Below are 12,014 nucleotides of genomic sequence, written 5' to 3' on the forward strand. Positions count from 1 at the left end.
GATTTACTTTTTTTTAATGAAAATATCTCTCTGCCCAAATGTCATGTAATCGCAATAGTCACTAGCTTCTCTCTGTAGTTTCCGGACTGGACTCAATCTGTCACCAACATTTAGACGCCAGTGCCAGAAGAGCAAAATAGAGATACACGCAATCACAGTTTAAAGGCAGTGGGGAAATCAAAGGCCTGGCTCTGCTCAAGTGGGTTTTGGTCATGTGACAGGAGTGCAAACACATTAAACTGTCTCTCGCTAAGCTACTATACTTAATGGAAAAATCAGCTCATCAGATGCAATCTGCATGAGAGGGCAGACAGAAGAAAAGAATGGGAAGGGACGTTTTGCAACATAGTTTGGTTGGTTCACTTCGGAGCTTTATGTGGGAAATGAAGCTGAAATCTAAATTTGCAGGCATATTTAAAACTGACATAATCAAGCAATCTTTCAGTCAACTTCTTCATGGCTGGATAACGCCAGAAGATGAGCCAACGTGTTGAGTCAACTTACCCAGAGAACATGTGAGGCCCCTCAGTGTTCAGTTTCACCACTGAAGTACTGGACAGAGAGGAAGCCCCACAGTGTGTCTTCACTTTGCTTTACAGATTTATGTATGAGCACATTGTGTACACTGATGAAAAAAACATGTATTACGTTATAAAAAATGCATAGACAAACATGGAGAATACATGCTGGACCAAAAATACTATCTCGCATTATTATATAGTCATTGAGATAAAGTCGGACTGCACAAAGCCCAAATATCTGCTAATAATCTACTCATAACTAATATCTGTCAGAAAAAAAAAAATGCAGCAGAACCAAACCAGTATCGTCTCCCTGAAAGCATGTTTGAATGTTGGAAAGCATTCATTGATGGCTAAATGATTATTTTAGCAATGGAGTGTGAAGAATTGTAGTGATGGACAGTAACCTGAGGAATAATGTAGTCAATATTATATATGATTTGCTGCAGAAAGAATAATGAAGGCCAACTGGATGCTACAGCGGGTCATACAACTGCATATACTGTATTATATGGAGGCAAACAAGCACACTGATTTCTTTTGCTACCTTATAATTGCTCCCCACTGCTCTTCTTTCATTACAATAACTGGAATAAGCCCTAGCTACAGGGATTTCTGGCAAAATACCTTGAATCAGCTGAATTTAATTAGAACTGTCTTAAATATCCCCTAATCTCCATAAATAAGGACATGTTTTATGGATGCCTCATTCATAATTTATCTTATCCTCAACTGCAAGGAGGAAGGGAGAACAAGTGCTGAGCAATCCTCATCAAGAATTAACAATGGGCTCATCTGATCATGTTATTGACCCCACACAAAGCTGATTACTTCCCCCAGACGCTGTCGCGTCTCCGCTAAATCATGTATTGTGTGAAACACACGGGAAGTGAACTGGAGCACAAACGATAGGGTCACAAGATCAAACCCTGAGAGGAAAGGAAAAGCAAATGTCATTAAATTTGCTGCTGGTTTAGGTGTCAGCAACCTGCCTTAACATAACGTGCTTTGTGATATGGTGTGAACAAGACACAGCACAGTAATCCACCCCTACAAAAGAATAATTAAGCATCTCTGCATCTCACATGACTTAATATGTATGTAAAAATACTGTCCACAATCGCATACAAAAAGGATGCAGATAAATTTGTAATGAAACAATACACTGTGATCCAAGGCCGATTTGATTCAGTTCAGCCAATTAGGATTTTATCTATTTATTTCTTAATAATAACAGTGTGATGATAATAAATCACATCTTTCCTCAATTTTTATCTTAAATATTAAATCGGATACCCCAGAAAAAAACTTATCCTGCCACACAAGTATTAATAAACACATGGTAATAGATAATTGTGCAGTGAAACACTATTTCTTTTTTCCTTAAAATTGCTTCATTTCTGGGTCAGTGTCTAACTTAAAAATCTATTTTCAGTGTTGTGTGGCACATGTCACCCTGTGTTGACTGCTCCTCTAACTGTTCACATCACCACCTTAAATTAGTCACACTTTGTGTAATATATGTTGGCAGCAGGGGCGAAAAGTCCATTTTCTGAAGTCTTTCCATTTTATACTATTTTGCCTTTACACCTCGTCACATTTCGGAGGGAAATATTGTAATTTATACTCCACATTTTTTGACAGCTTTAGTTACTTGTAAGATGAAGATTTTTCCATTGACTGTATATAAACACAAGGCCATGATGTCACCCAGAGGTTTCTTGAACAGTGGTTTTTGCACCCAAATTACCTCCACCTTAATTATGTACAACTTTAAGCCTTAATACAATTATAACAGGTGAGCTAAAGATCCTGTATTGTTGTCATGAGTAGGGAAATTATACAGAGACCAAATTCATTCTTGGTTCCAGGCTGAAACATGTCTGCAATGACCTGCTTAGCTTGCTTCCACTGTGACCTGAGCCTGCATAAATGAAAGAAAATAGATGGATGGATGAATAAATGCAAACATGTTTACTTCTGCTGTAAAGTCGGACAGTTTAACATTGGGGTTTATGAGGTTTACTTTGGAATCAGTGTTAAGTGGCCATTTGAGGAACTGCAGTTTTTAGAAATTCCACACAGGATTCTGGAGGTAGTTGCTTGGATTTTATGTGATGAGTAATACAACAGTCTTTTAAAATACAACACATTAATACAGATTGCATTAGTCGGTTCTAATTTTTTGGCCTTCTGACGTCTTTCAAAAGGCAGTGTGTAGTTGGGCACGCATCTCAGATGTCTATGAGTTGTTGACAGCTTCACCAAATAGTGATTTTCCCTGCAGACTTCTCACATGGTTCATTTCAGTAAATTTTCAAATGATCCTAAATCAAAGATTGGAAAAAAGTCCAGTAACTGAAAATCCTCATCCAACGACATCTCCGACTTATCTGCAGTACTTGTACATAAAAGCATATATACAGTACTTTAAACCTGCTGCAGCTACAACAGTAACACTGTGGACACACTGATGCTTCACTAATAATATTCCAATTATGCCATGTACATAAATGCACACTATTAAACAAAGTGTTAAGACCAGAGCAAAATTACAAGTATTTGCATTTTGTGCTGGTGGGTCATAACTAGGTTGAGAGCTTCAAAATGCAAAAAGAAGAAACAAGAGCAAGAGCCAAAACACTGACAGTAGGCAATTTATGGACAACTGCATTTAAACTAAAACAGGCTGTTCATCAGCTGATCAAAAGATTAAGATCATAGCTTTAAAAAGGCAGAATCTGCACAAAAAAATCTGGCTTTCATGCCACTTTCTGTCAGGTATTCACACTGTCATGACCTCCTGATGGCAAATGCAAAAAGACTTTCCATCTTTGAACGTGGCAGGATTGTAGAGCTGCACAAGCAAGGCCTCTCGCAGCACATCACAACTGCCACGGTTGGACGCAGTAAGACAGTCAGTTTAAATTTCTTAAAAGATCCTAAGGGTTATGGGCCAAAAAAGTCTAGTGGTAGACCACAAAAAGTTTCACCTGCGCTGAGCCAGAGGGTCAGTCAGGCTGTCTGTGAAGACACAGGCCAATCCTTGAAACAAATTAAGGCCCAACTGATGCTGACTGCAGCCCAATCACCATAAGATGACATCTGCAATAGAAGGACAAAAGAATAACAAAAAACGTCTTCAAAGGCCACCTCTCCTCCCACGCAACAAGCTTGCCTGTTTGGACCTTGCAAGGAGCACCAAACATCGGACATTGAAAGGTGGAAGAAAGGTTTATTCTCTGACCAGAAAAACTTTAACCTGATGGTTTCCAACATTACTGGCATGGCAAAGTGATCCCACTATATATATATATATATATATATATATATATATATATATATATATATATATATATATATATAAATAAAAAATATTTTTTATATATATATATATATATATATATATATATCAATCACTGAGACAAACGAAAACAGTATTCTTAACTTTATTACTTTACCTTATTACTTTACCTATATTTTGCTGACAATATTTACGTATTTTTACTTTAGAGGGATATTTCAGGTATGCCAGCTGCCTATTTTTATGATGCTGCATTTTGAAAACTGCTAATTAAGTGTATTTTTGTTTTCAACGTTGTCAATGGCTAGTTGAGGAACATGTGGCGAGCTAGCAGGACACATACACTGAAGCATGGATGGGAATGGGTTGCATTTGTATTTAGACTGATTAATTCTTTCTTGACCTTTTACATTTTTCATCATTATTCTTCCACATATGACAACTGCATAGTTATCATCTGCAGTAGCATCTAGAGTAAATAATGATTAAAAGATACTAGGAATGCGTATCTTTTCAGGGAAACTTGGAAAATTCTATTACAGCAGAAGGAAATAGTCTCCGCACTGCCTGTCAGGCTTTATTTGCAGGCACCAGTGATTGCAGGGTGTCACTATTTTAGATACGCTGTGCTAACCAAAGAGTGGCATGTGTATCTGATGAAAACTACAGTCTTGACTGTTGTTTATCTTCCAAACGTCAAAGAACGTCAAATATAATTAGATTTGTATTGTCACCAGGATAGCCAACATTTTCCTGCCAAAGGAAAACATAGGCAGAAACAGGATGTATACTCACTTAATTTAAAAATGTTCCAAAACTGCCATAAAGATCAGCTATTATTAAAGGAAAGAGGTGCAGGGCCCCTGTCACTATAGCAACATGGAATGGAAACTGTCTTGTTTGCAAAGCTATTTTTCATTCAGGCAGTGAAGTGGGGCGCAGTGGTTTGTAGTAGTGCCTCCCTGTCGAGTGCTTATTACCTGACTGAATGAACGGGCCCTTGCCATGTCAGAAATGTCACTAAGTCTGCAGGGTGGGGCCACTGTGTGACAGCAAAGAATCCATTCAAAAGTTTTCCTGCCATGTTACATTTGGTCTGCAACTGTGTAAGGTTTTTGAGGCTTTTAACACTTCTAAGTGTGAGAAAATTAAGATAAACATCACAAATCATAGTACAAAAGATTGTTCATTTAACATGCCCATGTTATTGGTGTATTATGTACGTATTAATTGGCAGCTACAGAACATGAACATGAGCATTGTCCAACTGCAGACTTCCCCTTTCGAAAGACACCTTGTCTATAAACAAGATGCAAAGTGTGATGGAAGTGAGTGATTTTCTTCCTGTTGACAGTATGTGTTAGGTGATCTTACTAGCATGTAGCTGCAGCTACTGTGAAGTGTATTCTGGTAAAGGCGGTTAAGTTACTATAACCTAGATAGGCTGCAATTTTACTATGATGGATATCTAAATGTTGTGCACTGTATTTACCACATTCACATCACAGTGTCTCCCTGCCTTTCCTCATCACCGAATACTTAAAGACACTTAGCCGAAAGCCAGAGGTCCCCCTACCACAGTTTGGAGTTGTGAATGTGGAAAGGTAACACATTAGATTTGCAGAATGTCACCCAATTTCGCACATTTGTGATCATGATGCACTTCAACAACACTCCTGGTCGTCAAACACGAGAATGCAACTATTTCGTGAGAGAGTAAAGAAGCTATCTTCCTTTTGAGTCAGTTGGGGGCTAATGATTGATAGGAATGAGGAGTTTCTACTGAAAAATTAATGCTGAGAGAAGTTCATTTGAAAAAAAAAATGAATATGAAATAGTTCATTTTCAGGACTTTGAAATCAAAACTACTAACATGAACTAGCTCATTTTAATCTGTGTAAACTGAACTCTGGGCTCTTGGTAAGTGTGAACTTGCACACCAATGCTCTCTGCACATAACTCATTAAAAAATATCTAAATTATATGAGTGGGTGTACAAAAAGTAGGACAACTTTCACTAGAATGCTGAGTTAAACTACTTGTTCTTGTTTTGTTATTCTTGGTGCTATTTAAGTCATAATTAATTTTCTGTGGATCAAAAAATTTAAAAAAGAAAGAAAAAACAACTGTTAGTTTCAGCTCCAGTATTGCATTAGTCATTGTTTCTTATTGCACTTAAGACTTCCTTGTCCTGCCTGCTTAACAGTATTTATAGAATTTTTTTTTGCTGTTTTTAAAATATCTTTAAAGGCAAAAATATATGTCTAATTTACAGTACATTAATATTTGTGATAATTTCATTTATTTGTGAAGGTAACTCACTCTATCTATCTATCTATCTATCTATCTATCTATCTATCTATCTATCTATCTATCTATCTATCTATCTATACATGATGAGAATGGTAAAATTAATTGCGTGTGAAGCAAATTGACTGACAATTAATTTCAGGGAATTGTGCACAGTTTTCTTATTTTAAAAAGACAAGACCAGTAAAAACTAAATTTTGCCATTGTGAACAACAGAAAAAACAACAAAATGTGCTCAGAAATGTGTCAATGGTAATGAGTTTCCTGGTAGCAGCAGTATTTGTTTGTTCTTCTTTTACTGGCATAAGGTTCTGAGAGCTATATGGGACACCAAAAATACATAAAAAAGACACACCACTGCGCCCTATTGTAGACAGCATCGGATCAGTCACCTACAACCTCTCAAAAGCTTTAGTAGAAATCATCAAACCCCTCCTCGGTACATCACAACATCACTGCAAGAACTCAAAAGAACTGGCACAAGAACTCAACAATATCACAGTACAAAAAGACGACATATTCATTTCACACGATGTAGTTTCATTATTCACAAAAACCCCCGTTGATGTCACATTACATATCGTACAAGAGCGACTTAAGAAGGACAGGACACTGAAAAAAACGCACAAACCTTATAGTAAATCACATCATCACACTACTCCGGTTCGTTGCCACATCCACCTATTTTCAGTTCAAGGGAATTATTTCCAGTCAAAAACAAGGTTTTGCAATGGGAGATCCACTATCTGCAATAATGAGTAATTTCTTCATGGAGGACCTAGAAACCAAAGCCATCCACACAGCACCCACACACTGCAGACCCACACTCTGGAAACGATATGTTGATGACATCCTGGAAATAATAAAATCTGGACACACACAAGAACTTACCGATCATCTGAACAACATGGACGACACAGGAAATATACAATTCACGCACGACGAAGAAACAAACCAGACCATTTCATTTTTGGACTTAAACATACACCACAGAGAGACGGCAGCATTAAGATCACAGTTTACAGGAAACCTACACATACAGACCAGTACCTCCTCTGGACATCAGAACATCCCACAGCTTACAAACTATCAGTAGTTAGAACACTTTACGAACGGACAAGTATCATAACAGACGATAAAGACAGACAGGAGGAGGAAACACACATCAAGAACGCACTCACACACTACCCGATATGGGCCATCAACAAAGGAAAACAACAAGCTAAAAACAAAGTAAATAAACAAAAGGAAACACAAACAAAACGCACACAACAACCGGGCAATAAAAACAAAGACACAATCACCATCCCATATATCCGTGGGATAACAGAACCCATACAGCGCATAATGAAAAAACACAACATCAATACAGCAGTAAGACCACATACAAAACTCCGGCAGCTATTAGTCCATCCCAAAGACAAAATAGAACCGGACAAGAAATGCAACATCATTTATGAAATTCCGTGCAAATCTTGCGAGAAAACATATATTGGAGAAACAGGCAGAACATTCAACACAAGACGAAAAGAACACCAGACAGAATGCGAAAAGGAAACAATCGGACGACTCACAAGAACACAAAAAGAAAAAGCCGAACAAGCTAACAAAAAATCAGCCATCACAGATCACTGCAAAAGAAATAATCATATCATGGACTGGGACAGGGGGAGGATTGTAACATCGGAGACCAACAAACATAAATGATGGATCAAGGAGGCCATCGAGATCAGGAAGCGGGCGAGCTGCTCCATGAACCGGGACGAGGGGGCCTACACCCTCTAATACCTGGGACTCCATCCTCCAGAGAGCACCGGACGGCGGGGGGCGTGGCCTGTCTGACAGATTCTGACAGATCTTTCAGACCGGTCACCTGATAAAAAAGGACACGTCAGCACACGTCAGATGACGCTCTGAAGAAGACTGCAGATGCAGTTGAAACATGTCAGCTAAGGTAAAACCATCTTATCTTTGATTTGTCGGTGTAAAAGAAACAACGTTATCCTATTTGTGTTAACAAGCACTTGAACAGGTGTACCTAATAAAGTGGCCAAGACCGAGGTACAGACTAATAACCAAGCAGCCCAGAGACCACATATCAATGGCCTCCATGAATGGAAGCCCCAGCACAATCTCAGGAAATGTGATTGAAGACAAATAACCAAGATTACATTTAGTAAAAAAACTGTTTCCACTATTTTGACAGTACATAACATTTTCAACCACTATGGCTACTTCTACAGCTCTATACGCCCTCACAGAGACATTGTAGTTGTGTGTGGATGTGCCAGTAGACCAGTACATCACTAAAAGATCTAATCTGGTTCCAGGTACTCATCAGTATTGAAAGGTCTGAAGGCAGGAGCCCAGCTCAATAGACGATACATTCTGTGCCAGGCCGAAGTCAATCACTTTGACTCTATATGGCTGCAGTCGATGATGGGCCATCATAACCTCCTCTACTTTCAGGTCTGGGTGTATTACTCCCACAAACTTCAAATGACTGAGTTCTGTAACAATTTGAAAGTTATTAAAGTAATTCAGGAAGTAATGATGTCAATGATAATTTGTCAGTGTCCATCTTCAAACTGCTGATTGTATCAGAGAACAATACAGTTCTACATACCTGCTGGACAATAGGCCGAACTTCTTCCCAAGTAGACCGCAGAAACACCTTTCCTGGATGAAGTCAAAAAGACTTTTGTCTAGATGCTCAAATTCTAAATGATGTCTTCTATTGGTAAAACCTTGACACCAATGAACCAAGACAGGTCGAAGACAATTAAAGGTGTGTCAGAATTTTTGACTGGTGCTGTATGTGCTATAAATATATTTAATACATCTAATAGCCTCCAATTTACCACAATTGCCAATTAAAGGTTCTGCAATTTAACATGATGAGGCTCATTAACCTGCCATTTAATCTCTTCTGCACTGAGAGCAAAAGACATGTCAGTTGATGTTAAAGTGCTGAAACAGTTCAACTATGGATGGAGTTCTAAATCTTTATCATGTAGCTATTTTATTGCATCAGTATTTTTTTGACATATAAATAAAATAACATTTATGAATAAATACATGGGAAACCTTTTGTTTAAGGACAAGGCAACCATTAACAAAACAGCCTTCTCTTACAAGCAAGCTTTTACTTTATGTATGTTTGTGTAGCTTTTAAATGTATTTTGCGATGTTTTAATGGAGATCATACTTCACATAATTATTTGCATTATCTTACAGTGAGACTTCATATTGAGAACAAAGCTGGACTAAATGTTGCTACATGCTTCCTCTAACATCAGCATCTGCACTAAATCCTTCTTGAAAAAGGGTTTCATATTTAAGGAACTTGTTCTCGCTATGCTGTAAATGCTGTGATGCACTGTGAGCTAAAATATCACCATTTAGGCCTGCAACAAGTTCTCAACCACCTGAGGACATTGGCATCATCTAAGGTTAATTTGCTGCCAAATTGTTGGGCATACTAACCTATCTGTCCCTTGCAGAACACCTTTATTTGTCTATTTCGAGTTCTGTTTATGGGGTCCAAGTGAATATTCAGTTTTACCTCCTTATTTGGTCTCCACTGACTCCTTGCAGAAATAGCTGGCCCCTAAATGCACCACTATGACCTCCAGCTTTTTGTTACCTGCAACCAATTCAGTTTGATATAATCAAAGCAACATATCTTTCAGCTTCCTCATCAATAGTTCTCTTAACCACTGATTCAACATTAACTACCCTGATAATTACACAAATGTGCTAATGAATCAATTTGACAGTCACACATGGGGAGCCTGCTTATTTCTAGTTGACTGAAAAGAGAGAAAGTGAGAGAGACAGAGAAAATGGGTAGAAAACGAGATGATTCTAAGTGTGCTTCCACATTTGTGCATATCCTCCTGATGAGCCCTGGGTATTATTATCCCATCATGCCACGGAGCACTGACAGTTCCCTCTTAGTTATTGTCCTATTGTTCTGAGCCAAGTATGGTGGTAATTGGAGATTCACTGTTGACTTCTTGTCATAAAACTTGGATTTTATTTTTTCATTATTAAAGATAATGAGAAGTTTTCTCTCATTCTAAAGCTAACAATCACATTATCAGTCTGTCTGCTTCCTTTATTAATTAAACCCCTGCATTATTTTGAATAAAGTAAGGACAAGAAAATTATTGTAATTGCCATTTGTATGAAGACAAGTTTGCAACTTCAGCAGGGTAATGATTGAAAATACAGATGTGTAGCTTTAGATCAGATTATGAAGAGCTCACTAAACTAATTGATCTTTTTAAAAAAAAAAAAGTGGACTATAGTGCTCCTTTATATTCTTATGAGGTCATGACGGCTACATGAATGCAAGATTAGAGTGTGGCCTGAAGAAAGTGCCAGCCAGGACTGAGCTCTCTGATGTTTACTGGTAATTACAGTGAGTTAGCTGTCCCAGGGCACACTGGATGCAGTAAGTAAGCCAGCCCCCCTACTGACAATTTCAACTGATAGAGCAAATATATACTTCCTCTCATCAGTCAGTCCCTTCATCCTTGGTCCAATGTCTTCTGGGACAGCAGAGGGTGGATTTTGCCTGATATTAGCCAAGGCCCAAGCCAGCACGCTTGGGGGATTTGCAAAGGGTAAACCTCTTGCTTTGATGTCTCCTTGAATATCCCAGCTGGACACAGTAAAACAAGGGATAGCAGGAAATGGAAGGGACTGATCCAAAAGAGATGCCCCCTGTGACCTTGCAACCAACAGAGAGTGCAAAATTAAACAATGGTGAAAAAAAAAAAAAAATCAGAAAATAGATTGCATAATATGCTTAAAAAAGAAGACTTTAGCGCTGGAAATGATCCACATTCACAACATACATACATACAGGACTGGCAGTGTAATAGCAGTCAAGATATTTGTTTAAACATGGTATCAGCTTAAAGCTATAACAACTCAATTTAAAGTTTCTCAAAAAAACAAACACACCACCTCTCTGACAGAAAATCAAATTCAAATTTGGTAAATTAAGATGGAGGCTTGCATAGTTCCAAATGATCTTTATGATGAATTTTATGGTCTTGTTTTTCTGTGCAGCATAATAAGCTCTTATTAAAAAAGCACCAAAGTGAACATGGCTGCCAGACACCTGGGTAATTGGAGGAAGCTGTCATCTCAGGCAAGACGGTGGAGTGTATGGCTGTCAGTGGGATGTGTCAGACTTGGCGCAGTGATAAAAGTGACAAAGCTAATTGTCGTCTCGCATCTCTACGCTCAAAGAAACTCTCGAGACCTCTGAAAAGCTTTTCCCCTCCATTCTTTCCCTCAGAACTTCTCTCACTGATATTAAAACGGCCCGAGGGAGACACTGGGGTGGCGCCGTAAGAGAAAAGCAGTAAAACTGATGTTGACGTTAAACTGGCTTCTCAATACAGGCTGGTATAAAAGGTGCAAGTCTGAATTTAGTTAGGCAGACTTTGCACACTGTCACATCAACTCAGGGGAACAACGATATAGTAGCTGAAAACTGTTCAGAGAACCGACGGAAATTCAAAGAAGCAATGATGCAAATAAAGAGAATTATCAGGGAGCTAGAGCAACAAGCAACCCATGCAGCACTTTAATTCCCAAACGTGAAACCCAACTCACCACCAGCGCTCCATCTGGTCTCAGGAATGACCTGGGATGAGGATAAACCATTACACAGTGCACTTGAGCAGAATAAGATTCTAATGTGATGAGATAAGTTCATAAGAAGGCAGCATGTATGATTAATGTGCCTGGAAGTGAAATCGATAGCTTCTTTTTGATCTGCATCGTCAGTCTGTGACAAAGTGGAGGTGCCGTTAGGTTAATACTCCACACTGACTCGGGACACAAACACTGAGGCCATG

Source organism: Amphiprion ocellaris, chromosome 15 (assembly GCF_022539595.1).
Source record: "Amphiprion ocellaris isolate individual 3 ecotype Okinawa chromosome 15, ASM2253959v1, whole genome shotgun sequence".
Lineage (NCBI taxonomy): Eukaryota > Metazoa > Chordata > Actinopteri > Pomacentridae > Amphiprion > Amphiprion ocellaris.